Source organism: Schistocerca piceifrons, chromosome 7 (genome assembly GCF_021461385.2).
Source record: "Schistocerca piceifrons isolate TAMUIC-IGC-003096 chromosome 7, iqSchPice1.1, whole genome shotgun sequence".
NCBI lineage: Eukaryota > Metazoa > Arthropoda > Insecta > Orthoptera > Acrididae > Schistocerca > Schistocerca piceifrons.
In genome coordinates, this window is record NC_060144.1 from 365,704,246 (window position 1) to 365,722,042 (window position 17,797).

General features: G+C 40.5%; 1 pseudogene; it reads right to left on the reverse strand.

The window, feature by feature from the left end:
- Nucleotides 1-16,806: 16,806 nt before the first annotated feature.
- On the reverse strand, nucleotides 16,807-16,924 carry LOC124709227 (annotated as a pseudogene).
- Nucleotides 16,925-17,797: the final 873 nt, after the last annotated feature.

The window sequence follows — 17,797 nt, forward strand, 5'->3', positions numbered from 1 at the left end:
ATGAATTAATGTATGAGAGAGAAACTGGGAGATGACGATTTCTCGTTGTTCCTTTCTTTGTTTATTTTGGATATAATTAGAACCGCGCATCGTTGAGCGTTATTCCAGTGTGTATTCCATATCCTTACAAAATGTAAACTTCGTATCATAAGTAATAAAAATCAGTTTTCCACGTAATTTCTGCTCTCTTATGTAACCAAAGCAATTACTTTTGATGCAAGCAAGTTTACAAGCACAAACACGAAAGTTTGTAATTATTGTCGTTATTTAATACTCAATGGAACGTGCTTCATCATTATCAAAGGCAAGAGTTTCCTATTGTGTTTGAAAACTGCGGAAGTTGTTTATGAATAACAGAAACATATTTTATACAAGTTCAATGAAGAATTGAATCAATTTTTGACATGTTTTTATTTTTCTTTCTGTTACCTTTTTGAGGAAATTGTGTTTTCTAGCGCTGTATAACTTTTTTTTTATTTTTTCTGCAACATCCCTCTGTTTCACGTTATAAATCAATAATTTTCGAATAAAACATAAGTTAAAAATTTGATAATCTTAATTTTGCTAAAAAATGTTGCTTAGGCTACCCAGCAGTTTATATAGCCTCACTCAATTTCTAGACGGTTCAGCGCTTCCGGTTTCCAGGGAATCTACGTAGTAAGGCACTGATCGCATCACAAACAAAGCAATCGAAATAAGTTAACGTCCTGTAGCATTCAACATACTAAACACACAGGTAAAACGGTTGCGCTCTTAACTGACCAAAGCTACTAGGAAAACTACCGTACTCTCCGCTTACTTGCGATAGTCTACGGTAGCCTTTGGTCGCTTTACAACTCTAATTATAACTAATAGCTCCTTGAACACATGCTACTGACACACCAGACCAAAGTGATGAATGAATAAGTGGATACCTCAACCTTTTTTTCGATGCCGCTATTAACTCGCTGTTAACTCGTTCGGATGAAACATAGCCAGCTGCGCAATCTGAGAAGCGGGTTCGAAGTCTACCTCCCTGCTACTGAGTCCTGTGCAACTCTGGACACAGCAGTTCCATCGAAAGTTAAGCAACCTCTGTTCCTTATTTATTTATGCTGTTTTTTCATCAGCTGCTTTTATAACACACGCGTATTTAGTTGAAACACTTTCCATTATGGACTACAACAAACTCGTAACTGGCAACAAGGTTTACTCTGTAAGGGATGGAAGCTGCATTAACTACAAACTGCCTTTACATTAATATACACTCTGTCTCTGTACCCAGGTACTTTATCAATTTCCAAAAAGCTTCTGTAGCAATCTGCCTTACATCACTTTCTAGTCCGTCTGAATCTGGAATTAGTATTCGAGAGGTGCCATACTTTAGTTAGATCTCTATGCTTCTGACTCAGTAATATTCCAGTTATCTCAAGGCTCCAAGATATTATAATCACTCCTCTCTCTTCCCTCACCGACAGCTGTGCTGAAGTACTCTTAATTTCTTTCTGTAGTGCTGCTTGGAGAATAGTCATTGAAACGGTCCCTGTGGTTCTGTCCGAAAGAAGACTGTCACTGGAAAGGAAATTGGCTTGTATTGTCCTTTGAAACGTATAATCCTGAGGACAACCCCTTCACGTGTAGTTTTTTTAAGTTTTAATTATATACCGGCAGTTTTGATGAAACGATTCATCTTAAATTATCTCATCTTGTCGAACAAGGTAACTTCACGGGAAGATAATAATTAAAGTTCACCTGCAAAGTTAGTAAGTGGAACTGTAACGAAAAGTATTAATCTAACATTGTCTAAGTTATTTCTCAATAGCTTCACTTCATCCGCAAAGTTACATGAACGGCGCACGATAATGATTAAACATTTTCAAAGTCCTGAGAGTCAACGTCGAATTCAACTTAGTTCCCGGAACTATTTCAATTATAATAAAATCAAAACATTTCAAGCTATGCACGAAAGTCAATTTAGAATCTGAAACGAGCTTGAGAAATGTTTCTATATATGTCCGCAATGTGTACAGTACCTTGTCCGAGGTTAGTGAGTGCTAATTTTATTCTGCATTAGGTGCCTTCTCCCAGCGAAGATGTAAAAAGCTCACAATTCTCAATTCAAACCCCGGTAATATTCTTTCTGGGAAACACATCAGTTTCACGGTTTAGGTATCTTAAGAAAACGTTAAAGGAATAACTGTGCCTGAAGTTATGCCTAAAAATATCTAATTCTGCACAGCTTAATCAATAAGTTGGTCCATAATGTACTATGAAATTGATTATCTTTCTTTAATAATCATGGACATCCTGTTCTAAGAGTTTTGTAAAACAAGTAAAATAGTATTAAATGTAGAGTATTACTGAATATATCATTATTAATTTCATTGGCTTGAGGATACACGTCGAGAAATATATTTACCACTAAAACTTAATTTACACTTACTGTGAGTGTTTCCCTGCTGATTATTAAACAATGTGTACAGCGAAGATATTTGTATTGTATTACAATTTCTAAATTGTATATATAAACGTGACCAAACGGAAAGAGTAAGTTAAGACTAAAGTAGGAGGCAACTCATATAGAAGTAATCATGGCATTATTCATTTCAAGGCAAAGATCTTCATCGATTTGCACATAGCTGTATATTAATAACAGCACTTAATTAGTGTTAAATGGGATAAATTTAAGAAGGGCGCGATATGAAACTGTAAAAGGAAATAAATTCACCCACTGCCATGTATCTGGATTTGCCTTCGCAGTCACTAAACGGAAATCCCCAATAGCAGCGGAAATTATTTCTAGAAATTTTATAGCGCTCTAGGAGCTTGGAAAGAAGAAATGTGTTCTCAGTATATGGATATCCTACGAGCCATTCGTAACAGCTGGCATAGTAATCTGTGACCAATTGGAAGCAGAATTCTCCAATACTGAACCAATATTGCAGGAAGCACGGCAGTATTTTACGGCAGCTATGTAACAGCTTATCGTCTTTTTTTTCTTTTTCAAGTCCTAAGGAGGTGTTAGGCAGTACACTAAGGAAAATAGAACGTGCTAGGAAAGATTTCCAATTCAAAGATGTTTATCTTAAATTTTCAAAATAATTTCCGTTATGGGCTTGCTTATTGTATCACAATGTTCTCGAAAACATCTCACCAAACCGACATCCTAAACACCTGTCCCTATGAGGGTTCGCTAATCGCCCTACTCGTGTAGCAACTTCAACCAAGAAAACCGTCGATCTGTCAGAAAACAAGATAACAAATTTCACTGTATTACACCATATTAAAAAATATCTATGAGGCAAGAGACTTTTAATATGATTTCCAAAACTATGTTGTCACGAAGTTACCAAAAAAATTCGTGAATAGGGAAACGTATATTCAGACAATCAGACTATCTCACATTTGTGACCTGTCACCTAAATGAACAAGGGGAAAAACGCAACGCAATAACACAAGCAAGTCTACAGTCAAGATCCGTAACTAGGCCCTCGTTATCAGATTTGCAAATGGAGCAAACATTCCGCCAACAGCTGCAGAATGCTGGCATCGATAGGAACGCTTCCACTTTCGGATTACGTCCGACGTCGGGAGAAGAGATAACAACGCTCTGACTTCAAAGATAGGGCTGTCAACAATGACACCCACCCCCCCCCCCCCCCTGAAAGCCTCTACTAATCGAATGATAACCAGGGGAGGCAAGCGACGGTACGAAAGGATTCTCACTTGAATAGCGTCCCAGAAGTACTGGGCTTAGACAATTCAAGTTATTTCCTGACGCCCATCTAAAAGAGGACAGTACTGGAATGAAAGACGGATTACTAAGAAACATAATGGTGGAAACAAGATCTTATGCAACAATCGCTGCTGGTGGCGCTATAGAAAACAACTGACTAATAGAAAGGAAATCAAGAATGCAGGTTTCTGAAAGCATGCGGGAAAGGAGAAATCGTGTTATTGAAACCTCTGACAGAGAAGAAAGCCCTTGTTATTGAGTTTATAATTATTTTTGGAATCTTAGGTGTTTAGATTGGACTATAAATTTTTCTATATTTGATCTACTTTTTGCAATCTTTTCACGTGCACACGACATGCAAACATGTTCTACTTTCTGTCTGTCCCCATTATTTTCCCCCTATTGCCCCTCCAGCAATTGTTCGTGTTGTGTAATCCGCAGCGAGTCCGCTTGTGAGACAGGGAAGTGAGTTGGCCGGCGTGTGTTTTCCAGGGGGTTTCCCACGCTCGTTCAGTAAATGCTGTGACGGTCCCCGAATTCCGCCTCAGAGAATATGATACACGAACATTTAAAACAGATAGCCCAGCAGAATTAATTTGTTTCCATCTTCTGTCCTGAACATGGAAACAAATTTATGCTGATAACGCCACAAGGTCATAATTACAAATGAAAATCCTTCCTCAATGAAGCGCGGGCATATATACTTCGCGCAGGTCCAACAACGATTCCGTACTGCATGACTCAAATTGTATTCTTGGTTCTGCCGGACTCTGCACTATAACATATAGAAAAAAGTTTTCACACTTCGCAAGCAGATGGCGCATACGAATTTTCTCTCTTACGTTGCCTTGACGACTGTGGCTTCTGGAAGGAATCCATCCACAAACTTAAATAACAATATTGTCAAACCGTTAATCAGCGGCCCATATTAAACAAGATAAACTCTAGTGGAAAGAAAAAAAGATTTCCAGCGTCACATAAGCTATCCTTGGTTGCCACAGTAGATGTCCCACTGATCTGACACTATTTCTGGTAAGGGTGTAAGAGGTCCATGACTAAGGAATTTATTGCTAGCGCACTCTAGAAGATGTAACTTCGATGGATTGCTAACGCGCTGCCTGCGAAATGTAGGCTACAATAGAATCGCAGACCAGAGAGCAGTGTCGGCAGCAGTAGCAATAGTAGCTCGCAGTCGTGCGGTTGGGTCAGGTCGCTCGTAGAGAGCAGTTATCGAGTTGTGTAGCTCACAGAGAGCACTAGTGTCCTGGAGTTCGAATAATGCAGTAGAGTAGTGATGTTTTGTAGCTTGAGAAGAGCAGTAGAGTTATGGAATTACCAAGGCCGGTCGTGGAGAACGATGGCGGTGCCTGAGCGGTGTTGTATAAGGTAAAAGCAAAAATTATTGTTCTTTATAGCCGCGCATATGTTAATTGCTACAACTGATTTTTGTACTATTGTTATATCAAAGTCCCATGTAAATGTTTTCAAAAAACTTTCAATAATAATCTTTCTTATAAAGATAACTTTTGACAGTCATTCATCTGAATTTAAAGTTTTTACTAATTTCTCCTATCCATAGTCATGCTGATTATCGTAAAGACAATCAGTTGTTTTTCACACATAACAAAATCTAGTGGCAAGCATTGCGCTGGGCTGTGCCAGAAAAATTTCTTACAGGAGCAGATATATACGCGTTATGCGGTGACATCATTGAGGTAAGAATTTTCAGTTTATTCAGAATAATTTTTCAGGGCCTTGATGCAGCACTGCTGAAGTCCAGCTTTACCAGTTTAGATTCACAGTCAGTTAATTATTAAAAGGTCACATTGCGAGAATTCTTTTGAAATGTTATATATGAGTCACATTTTTATTCTGAGGTTAGTTACCTTTTTATTGCAAGGTTACGGCATTTATCTGTTGGGAGGTTACAGGGGTCACCCACACCATTCTTCTCTCACCCATTCTTTACAGAACTTCTTCATTTCGTACATTATGTGTCAACTTAATTATAGCGTTTTCTTATAACATCGCATGTCACGTGCTTCCAGATTACTCTTCTCCGCATTTCCGATGGTCCACTTTTCTATGTGATACAAAGTTCTCGCTTTCACATTGGGGAGCTTTCCCCTCAGTTCCACATCACTATCTACCACCGGTAGAGTCCTTTAATCCTTTGCCGGTGGAATTTCCCAATTATAGCAGTGCTCCTTTCACCACAGAAAAGGCAACTATAGGTTTCTTCAGTTTTATTACAATGAGCCCTTATAAACTTTTTTGTCATAAAAGGTGCTAACTCACGATTAACCAACTGAAAATCCGCAACTTCACCCATGTTCAATATATAATACCTCAGTTCCAGTGACATATTAACCGGTACTTCAACGACACCTCTTACCCCAACAGCTGATGAGATGAGTCTTTGAGGTCACGGGTCATTATCGTTTTAATTGTGATGTTAAATTTGCAACAAAATACGGCAATTATTCCGAAAATTTTCTTTTATAGATTTGGATATACAAATGAGATTTTATTATGTAATAAAATGGAAAACCTACAGTCTTCCTTATGATGTCATTTATTATACGTCTACCAGTTTCTGTGCTTCGGTTAACCATCTTCAGACCTCAGCTGACGCTGAGCGGGTTAAGACCATCCGTACACACGATTCATCAGTGACCAACATCTGTAACTGGTTTTCGCAGATTACCTGTAGCAGCGATGATGTCTCTCCAACCATCATCTCAGGTGAAATTCGGCTAATCATCCACATTGATCGAGTACGGTTAAAGTATTTTATTCTTTTATCTACGCAACGTATCAATGAAACACTTCACTAGGCTACAATATTTATGATCAATTTATTTCAGATACGACTTAAAAAAAAACTTTCTGAATGTCATGCGCTAAACCTTAGCAGTGGTTACTATTAGAACATGGCAACGAAGTGGAATATGAAACCTTATTGAACCATAGAGATTTGCCCATCCATTCGCTTTATGAAATTTGACTTGATCTGTCACTTGTGCGTCATGTTTTGCTGCTCCATTTTCGGGCATGCCACCACAAATTTACCTTGCGAAGACTTTGTCGAAACCACTGGGGAGAAGATGAACCAAGCTAGGTGCTTTATTCCATTTATTCCTATGGTTACTACTTTAACTTTGCATGGGGGCTTAATTATATATTATGCAAATAATTTTAATTTTTAGTAGCTGAATGTCCGGCTACGAAGTCTCGTAACCGGTTGGCCCTGACTAGTATTAGTACGCAATCTGACTGCATAAAATAACAACCAAGAATGAAAGGAAATTTCCGTTAACACAATTAATTAATTAAGTCCCCAGCAACTATAAAGCTACGAAACAAAAACTACGAACAACAAAGCACAAGTGTAACTGTTCTGTGTGTGGAAGTGTGATCCAACGTACACATCTGGCACGGTTCTTCCTCAAAAATACAAGATATTTTAAATACCATTTACACTGAATTAATTAAATAAAACTGAAATACTATACTTGCACATAGAAACCAGAATTACACTCTAATACATGAACCAAGCCAGATGCTTTGTTGACTGAACCTGTGACCAAGAGGCATTATTGTTTAAGACATTTTAAATTAAAAATAAAAAATTTATTACCTTCATATCTATTGACGAAACATACACTCTGATCATTACAACATCCGCAATCGAACAGCATCGGCTGTCTCGCCCATCAGAACAACTGCATACAACATGCTCACAACTAGTCACGGCTACATCGGAACTCCTACTGCCCACTTCTCAATAAGCACTCTCCACCACGACTTCTCGACAAGCACTCTCCACCACCACATCTCAACAAGCACTGCCAGTGGAGGCGGCTGAATAACACTGCCAGTGGAGGCGGCTGAATTATACTCTTTGGCGCAATCTCTGGCGCTGTGACTCAGTGTAGCAACTTTTCATATGCCCCTCCTCCACGGGCTAGAATTTGATGGTATTTTTGCCAGCATTGGTGGTGAAAATACCACCAAATTCGTCCAAAAAATACAGACAAAAATTAAAAAGTAATATTAATAAGTAAATATCACATAACTAAATAAATTTTGGCTTTGCACTGGCCCTTCAGTAACCTAATATACACTCCTGGAAATTGAAATAAGAACACCGTGAATTCATTGTCCCAGGAAGGGGAAACTTTATTGACACATTCCTGGGGTCAGATACATCACATGATCACACTGACAGAACCACAGACACATAGACACAGGCAACAGAGCATGCACAATGTCGGCACTAGTACAGTGTATATCCACCTTTCGCAGCAATGCAGGCTGCTATTCTCCCATGGAGACGATCGTAGAGATGCTGGATGTAGTCCTGTGGAACGGCTTGCCATGCCATTTCCACCTGGCGCCTCAGTTGGACCAGCGTTCGTGCTGGACGTGCAGAACGCGTGAGACGACGCTTCATCCAGTCCCAAACATGCTCAATGGGGGACAGATCCGGAGATCTTGCTGGCCAGGGTAGTTGACTTACACCTTCTAGAGCACGTTGGGTGGCACGGGATACATGCGGATGTGCATTGTCCTGTTGGAACAGCAAGTTCCCTTGCCGGTCTAGGAATGGTAGAACGATGGGTTCGATGACGGTTTGGATGTACCGTGCACTATTCAGTGTCCCCTCGACGATCACCAGTGGTGTACGGCCAGTGTAGGAGATCGCTCCCCACACCATGATACCGGGTGTTGGCCCTGTGTGCCTCGGTCGTATGCAGTCCTGATTGTGGCGCTCACCTGCACGGCACCAAACACGCATACGACCATCATTGGCACCAAGGCAGAAGCGACTCTCATCGCTGAAGACGACACGTATCCATTCGTCTCTCCATTCACGCCTGTCGCGACACCACTGGAGGCGGGCTGCACGATGTTGGGGCGTGAGCGGAAGACGGCCTAACGATGTGCGGGACGGTAGCCCAGCTTCATGCAGACGGTTGCGAATGGTCCTCGCCGATACCCCAAGAGCAACAGTGTCCCTAATTTGCTGAGAAGTGGCGGTGCAGTCCCCTACGGCACTGCGTAGGATCCTACGGTCTTGGCGTGCATCCGTGCGTCGCTGCGGTCCGGTCCCAGGTCGACGGGCACGTGCACCTTCCGCCGACCACTGGCGACAACATCGATGTACTGTGGAGACCTCACGCCCCACGTGTTGAGCAATTCGGCGATACGTCCACCCGGCCTCCCGCATGCCCACTATACGCCCTCGCTCAAAGACCGTCAGCTGCACATACGGTTCACGTCCACGCTGTCGCGGCATGCTACCAGTGTTAAAGACTGCGATGGAGCTCCGTATGCCACGGCAAACTGGCTGACACTGACGGCGGCGGTGCACAAATGCTGCGCAGCTAGCGCCATTCGACGGCCAACACCGCGGTTCCTGGTGTGTCCGCTGTGCCGTGCGTGTGATCATTGCTTGTACAGCCCTCTCGCAGTGTCCGGAGCAAGTATGGTGGGTCTGACACACCGGTGTCAATGTGTTCTTTTTTCCATTTCCAGGAGTGTATAAAATACAGTAAGGAATACAAATGCTTGCATACATATGATTTTACATAATAGTTTACACAAGTATCATGTGGTTAAACAATTCAATCAACAGCGTCAGCAATGACGAATAGGTGCAGGTAAGAGTCTCATACCATCTCATAAACAGTAAACACACAAAAAATCAGTTTATACAAATATTCACATAAAATCCTTTCAATAGTTCAATAAATAAGTAGGACTCCTCAGGGTAGTTGACAGTTCCAACAGTAGCACCCAGCAATGATCAACAGGTGCAAATAGCAATCTCATAACATTTCATCAGCAGTATTCAAACAGCTTCAACAGTGGCACCCAAAAATGGCGAACAGGCGCAGACACCAACAAGTGACATTATCTCAGTAGAAGCAGTCCATTAGTGGCACCCAGTAATGTTGACAGGTGCAGACAGCAACAAGTGACATCATTTCAGTAGAAACAGTCCATCAGTGGCACCCAGTAATGTTGAGCAGGTGCAGACACCAACAAGTGACATCATTTCAGTAGAAGCAGTCCATCAGTGGCACCCAGTAATGTTGAACAGGTGCAGACACCAACAAGTGACATCATTTCAGCAGAAGCAGTCCATCAGTGGCACCCAGTAATGTTGAGCAGGTGCAGACACCATCAAGTGACATTATTTCAGTAGAAGCAGTCCATCAGTGGCACCCAGTAATGTTGAGCAGGTGCAGACACCAACAAGTGACATCATTTCAGTAGAAGCAGTCCATCAGTGACACCCAGTAATGTTGAACAGGTGCAGACACCAACAAGTGACATTATTTCAGTAGAAGCAGTCTATCAGTGGCACCCAGCAATGTTGAGCAGATGCAGACACCAACAAGTGACATTATTTCAGTAGAAGCAGTTCCATCAGTGGCACCCAGCAATGTTAAACAGGTGCAGACACTAACAAGTGACATCATTTCAGCAGAAGCAGTCCATCAGTGGCACCCAGTAATGTTGAGCAGGTGCAGACACCAACAAGTGACATCATTTCAGTAGAAGCAGCCCATCAGTGGCACCCAGTAATGTTGACAGGTGCAGACACCAACAAGTGACATTATGTCAGTAGAAGCAGTTCCATCAGTGGCACCCAGCAATGTTGAGCAGGTGCAGACACCAACAAGTGACATAATTTCAGTAGAAGCAGTTCCATCAGTGGCACCCAGCAATGTTGAACAGGTGCAGGTAACAGTCCATAATATTCACTATCACTAATCAGACAGTTCATCAGAGTTTATTAGCAGAAATTAAACATTTCCAAGTGGCACCCATCATGTTGAACAAGTGCACGTAACAGTCCATAATATTCACTATCACTAATTAGACAGTTCATCAGAGTTCATTAGCAGAAATTAAACATCTCCTAGTGGCACCCATCATGTTGAACAAGTGCACGTAACAGTCCATAATATTCACTATCACTAATTATACAGTTCATCAGAGCTCATTAGCAGAAATTAAACATCTCCTACTGGCACCCATCATGTTGAACAAGTGCACGTAACAGTCCATAATATTCACTATCACTAATTAGACAGTTCATCAGAGTTTATCAGCAGAAATTAAACATTTCCAAGTGTCACCCATCATGTTGAACAAGTGCAGGTAACAGTCCATAATATTCACTATCACTAATTAGTCAGTTCATCAGAGTTCATTAGCAGAAATTAAACATCTCCTACTGGCACCCATCATGTTGAACAAGTGCACGTAACAGTCCATAATATTCACTATCACTAATTAGACAGTTCCTCAGAGTTTATCAGCAGAAATTAAACATTTCCAAGTGTCACCCATCATGTTGAACAAGTGCAGGTAACAGTCCATAATATTCACTATCACTAATTAGTCAGTTCATCAGAGTTCATTAGCAGAAATTAAACATCTCCTACTGGCACCCATCATGTTGAACAAGTGCACGTAACAGTCCATAATACTCACTATCACTAATTAGACAGTTCATCAGAGTTTATCAGCAGAAATTAAACATTTCCAGTGTCACCCAGCAATGATGATAGGTGCAAGCATGAACAACAGTTCGAATGCACACTCAATTGCTTTTACAAAATTATTATCAATGCTCTTACACTAAACATACAAATTATAATAAACACACAAATGATATCAGATAATTGTCATATTAAATATTACAAATACACAAATATCAGTAAACCTATAATATTTATGGGTGTCAGTGCAAGCCACAACAAACAAGTAAAATAATATTTAGGAGATAGGTCGGTACCAATTATTTGGGATTAGGAAAGCAAAACACACAAAACACACTCACTCATCCTTCATCCACATTAAGTACTACTGTGTAATTGAATAGTGTTAACTGTGTAAATGCAACTCTGTCCAAAATTTTATGTTCAACTTGTGTATCAAGTAGTAGTGGCAGCAATGTATAACAGTCAATAATAGTTACTCAACGTCGTAGTCATCATGTCAAGACCAATGTTTGCCAAGCCAAATCAAAATGTACGGTTGCTGAACAACTGACAGTGTGCCAAGATATGCAAATGCTTCCTCTCTCCAAAAAAAAAAAAGTATATACTGCTTAGTGATTTAACAAAGTGTGTGTGTAGACAATCTTCCTTCCACTTGAGTGTTCTAGTCTGCCATCTTCATCCTCCTTGTTCCATATAAACCAACAAAAAAAAAATATGCTCCTCACTTATTTTACCTCTTATCCACCAAAACTCCACTAATCATTATCATCACATAATCTTAATACTTCAATAATACCTCTTATGTCGATACATATAAACCTTATCATCAATATCATTTACCTTACCTCTTGTCCACCAAAACTCCAATAATCATCAACTTTACACAATCTCAATACCTCAACAATACCTCTTCAATACGTCAATACATATAAACCTTATCACCAATATCATTTCACTTCCATAACAACTCTTTCCTCTAGTCAGTCTCCTCGAACAAGTACAGATAAAATCCTAGTGCAAACTTCAATTCATCATCCGATACAATCCGAAGACACAATGTCCACACACAACCTCTGTGTAGTCCACCTGAGCCAAATCTTCTACTCATTATGAATTATAAAATACATTTTGGTTACCTTGTCCATCATAAAATAAAAGAAATACATACATGACCTCTAACAGCCTTCAGTTTGAATAACTTTCAGTAAGTAGGTATGAGTACGTAGTATGAATGATAGTAATAATTCACAGTGTGTACACCACTTTAAGAATCATTGCAAAACAGAAGCAAACATGTGGAGTATTTCTTGTGTCAAGTGTCACTTACTATTTCAATTGCTCACGAAGAATGCAGTGTAATTACTGTCAATGGTCTAAACCTAGTGTTGGTATGTCATGTCGTTAGCTTCCTTCATATTAGCATAAATTTATACAGCTTCCATAAAACCTCCAGCTCATGTGATCTCAATGAAGTTTCTTGTACCAATGTCGTTCGTAGAATTATAGCAGTTCATTTTCTTATCTTAAAAATATAAGGCACTGAGTGTAAGCGAAACATGCAATAGCGAGTAAATATACCAGTGGAGAACAGAATGTCAACAAGTGGATGCAGCACAATTCCTACAACGAGGCTCTGCCAAGCGAACAATCTATAATTAATACCATAGTGTGACCTAAACTCCATGTTCGTACACCGCATATCAGCATTTCTATATACCAAATTAAAGAGTAGTTATGACAACAAACAGAAATGTATAAATATGCAATCCATACGCAAAGCAGCAAACAAGTATCTTACATAATAAACAGGTCATTAGCATCATATCAGCATAAGCAAATAAATGTTCATATGTAATCTTAATAAGTAAACATGAAGGCGCAAGCAGATTAATCACAAAGTGTAACCTACATACATAACCACATCAGTACAATTAATCAGGTGACAATTATAATTTAAATAAATAAGCACAGCAGGCACATAATAGAAAAATTTGAGATCAGTGAAAAAGCAGTGCAGCCAAGCGATGCATAATATACACAAGTAACAACCCTGTTCATTAGTCAATCATTGTCAAAATCAGTTAATGTACGCAAGCACGTCGCTTCACAAGTAAATTCATAGAACATGAAATTTAGCACAAAGTATAAATCACGTAATCGCGAGCAGCAAATTACGTCTAAAGTACGTACCTAAGCGGATATATGTTTCCTGAAAAATAAATTCAATTAATAGTTACCTTTTTAGTTTATTACTTTCTTCTACGAAATTACATTCTTCCTGAAATTTTCTCAATAGCAAGTCCTCTTAACGTCGGACACACACAGAATTTACCTGAAGTCTTAAATATTTTATACAACCGTATCCTGAAAAATACTGAACGTTAATAACATAATTTATCAAGTCACTATAACTTTATGCTGAATTTAATCAGAGAAATTAGACTGTGTATTTGTTTACGGCTGTCAGTGCAATCGCACTGAGCGCTCGATCAGCTGTAGGTACGCTTGACGTAGTAAGTAATTGTTTACGGTCAACGACTGCCTTGTGCGCCGCGCAGACTTGACTGTTGCTTTGAGTATATGCCGCCGCCAGAACACGGCGCGGTATCCTTGTATTCTCTGCATGTTTACGTATAACTGTTGGATTCTCGAAAGTATGTCACTCCACAAAAATTTTAACGTTCGATATGTGATGTATTCCCTTAGAGCGCCGAGATTTAAGAGTTTCTACTTTGACAGTGTTGTCATGAATAATTTTGCGAACCCTATATGGACCGTTATAAAGCAGAAAAAATTTGCGACACAAGCCTTTTCCTTTGTGAGACAAACGATGAGACTTAATTAACACCTTTTGACCAACTGACAAGGTTTTTAAACGACCAGGACGTTTAGCTGATTTCTTTCTTCTAGCAGCCGCAGATGCAATATTTTGTAGAGCCAGGTTCACAACTTCAGAATGCCGCAGTTTCCGTGTAGGTGGAAAAGGAACTATTTCAGAAATGCGATTTGTCGGTGCTTTATTTTTTAATATCAATATCGGCGGTAAAGAAGTTGAATCATTAGCGAGTTCATTCAGAATGTTTTGAAAAGTATGAAGATACTGATCCCACGTTCTGTGATTCTGATGACAATAAAGTTGACACAATTTATTGATTTCCTTCATCCATCTCTCTGAAGCATTAGACTGAGGGTGAAAAAGTGAAATGAAAATTGGTTTAATCTTACGACGCCGTAGAGTACGAAGCCAAATTTTAGAACGAAACTGTGATCCATTATATGATATAACCTTATCAACATGACCCACTTCTTCAAGAAAATGTTTGATGAAAGCGTTAGATACTGAACGAGCTGTTGCTTTGCGAAAAGGTGTAAAACACACATATTTTGATGTCAATTCCACTGCTACCATAATGTACGCAGAACCATTAGTAGAACGAACCACTGGACCGAACAAATCGACTGCAGCCATGTCTTTTAATTTCGCTGGAATGATAGGAAACAATGGTGCTCTGTGAGCAATAGTTGGCGGCTTAGCCTTTTGAAATAATTTGCATTTGGCAAGAACAGATCGAATACGTTTTTCCATATTACTGAAGTAGCAATTTTCTCGTAATTTATGAAAGCATTTTCTGGGACCAAAGTGTGCATAACTGATATGTGTGTACCAAATCAATTTATTGACCCACTCATCAGGAATACAAATAACCAAACAGAGTTGTCGACCGATTTTCGTTTAAAAAGAATATCATTGCGAACTAAATAATACTGTGTAATCGCTACGCTTTCCTTTATCCTCCACTTCTCCTTAATATCCTTCCAGATTGGATCCTTGTTTTGCTCCTTAGCGATGTCCTGGAGCGAAGACGAAATAAAATTTTCGAACGCAACACCTTGAATATACATCAAACAATAATTGTTTCCTTTGCAGTCCTCCTCAGCACTTTGTTTCAAACCCATAGGTGCACGTGATAAAGCATCAGCAATAATATTTCAAGATCCCTGTATGTAAACAATACTGAAGTCAAATTCCTGTAGATACAGCGCCCATCGTGACAATCTTCCATGAGTTAATTTTGTAGTTTCAAACCCAACGAACGTCTGCCCCCACCCCCCGCCGCCTTCACCATTCTCTTCTAGGAACCGCTCTCTAGTCATTGTCGGTTTTAGAAACAACAGAGTCGGCTATAAATGGCGAGGTCTGAAGGGAGAAAGTGGTTGGTTATTTTAATCGAAGGGAACTCTTCCCCGACCTTTTTTAAACGAAGGGTGGTCGTAGACTGGACGGAGACAGATTCAGACAAGGATGAGAACGTTATAACGGGAACGAGAGATTTTGGTTGGTCATTTTTGAACCCAATGAATCTCTCCCCCCAGTCTTAAGGACAGAAGATTGTTATCTCTAGAAGTGATGCTTCCGATCACTTCTCGCAGAAACGGTTAAGCTAGGAGACGTGGTCGTCTGAACATTCGGTCTGAACATTCTTTCTGGTCTTGGGACAAAGATATCACCATGTGTTAGCTTTGTGATTTATCTATTCGATTAAGGTCACTTTTGCTCGGTTTTGATGGGGAGGGGTTTTGTAATGTTATTACGTTTCTTAGTGATTGCTGCTTCCCTATCCTGTCATCAGTGTTTTATTGTAATGAACAGTAATTAATAGAAAGTCGTGTTTTCCATGTGTGTTAGTGAGGAATGCGAGAAATATTTTGCTTTATCATTACCAATTACCTCTTTTCCTTTCCAGATGGAGGCATCTTTGACGTTAACTAAAATTATTGCTTGTTGTTTTGCTAGTTATTGGAAATACGTTTGTACTAGTTATCTTTTATTGAAAAATAAAATATTATGATTTTAAGTTTGGAAGCATCTCACCATACACAGGGTGAATCGCCTAAAATTTGCTCCGTGCATATTGCGGAAATTGAGAATGCTATCGATGTGCGGTTTTCACAGAATGGATTGGTCACACGTTGTGAGCCAATCAACATTTTGTAATAATACTTTAGGAAGTGTATTTTCTGTGCAAACATATCCTTCTTTAAATAGAACAATGGCTATTGATTTGCTGGTCAGTTTGTGTGTGACAGTCCAAGCAGTAGGTCGTGAATGGACGATGGAATGCATAAGAAACCAACGTGCTGATGGTCTATGGAGAGTATACGAAGAATGCAGTTCGTTCTTGTACGATGTATCAGACAAGACACCGCAATAGACGTCAATCGTATCGGCATTGATTTATCAAACTCTTCAACCAATTACGTGAAAGTGGTGGTGCAACACCGAGACATCGTAACAGGAGGTAACAAGTGACGACAGAAGTGGGGGAAATTAATGTTCTTGTTGCTGTTGTAGTTGATCCGCACGTTACAGCACGCCGTCTTCAAGCCACAAGTGGCCCATCGGGACCATCCGACCGCCGTGTCATCCTCAGTTGAGGATGCGGATAGGAGGGTCGTGTGGTCAGCACACCACTCTCCCGATTGTGATGGTCTTCTGTGACCGGAGCTAATACTATTCGGTCGAGTAGCTCCTCAGTTGGCATTACGAGGCGAGTGCACCCCGAAAAATGGCAACAGTGCATGGCTGCCCCGATGGCCACCCATCCAAGCACCGGCCACGCCCGACAGCGCTTAACTTCGGTGATCTCACGGGAACCGGTGTATCCACTGCGGCAAGGCCGTTGCCGATCCGCACGTTAGATCCCACGCAATCGAACAAGGAAGTGGTATGAGTCAGGCAAGTGTCCTAGCCATTCTGCTTCGACATAGGTTCCTTGCCTATCACATCTCTCTCCATTAAGACCTGCATGGAAAACGCGTTAGCTTGTGTACACGGGTATTAAGACAGGATACTCCAGGTGTATCATGTATATTGTTTACAGATGATGCACTTTTAACAATCATGGCCAGGTACGCTGCCGAAACATGCACTGCTGGTCTGTTGACAATTCCTGTTGGCTTCGTCAGGTGGAACGTCAGTGTCCATGGAGTGCAAACGTGTTGTGTGGGCTACTGAACGGTCAGCTCATAGGCCTGCTTTTCGTAAACGGAACAGTGAAAGTGCACAAGTATCGCAGCCTTTTAACAGATATCTTCCACATATGCAATAAGACGTTCCTCTGCAGACTAGGAGGAACCCGTGCTTCCAACATGGTGGCTGTCCAGCCTAGAGTGTACGAAGTACTACAGCACGTCTTCACGAATTGTTTCCAAATCGTTTGATTGGACGCAGGGGACCTGTACATCGGCCGGCCATTTCCCCAGATTAGACACCTGTAGACGTTTTTCTGTGGGGAAAGCTGAACTACTCTGCCCACAACGATATACGAACTACACCCGATGATATGCAACGACTTATTACTGCAACATGCTCGGACATCTCCGCTGAAATGTTAGTACGTGTGCAGCAGTCGTTCCATATCAGACTGGATGCTTGTGTTACCGCCGCCGGTGGTCATTTTGAACATGACGTGATGGTCATCTGTCTTGTTACTGGTCAGAATCCGCATAACTAAGATATTGCACAAGTGTCGGTGTGGGAACTTTTCAAAATACAATA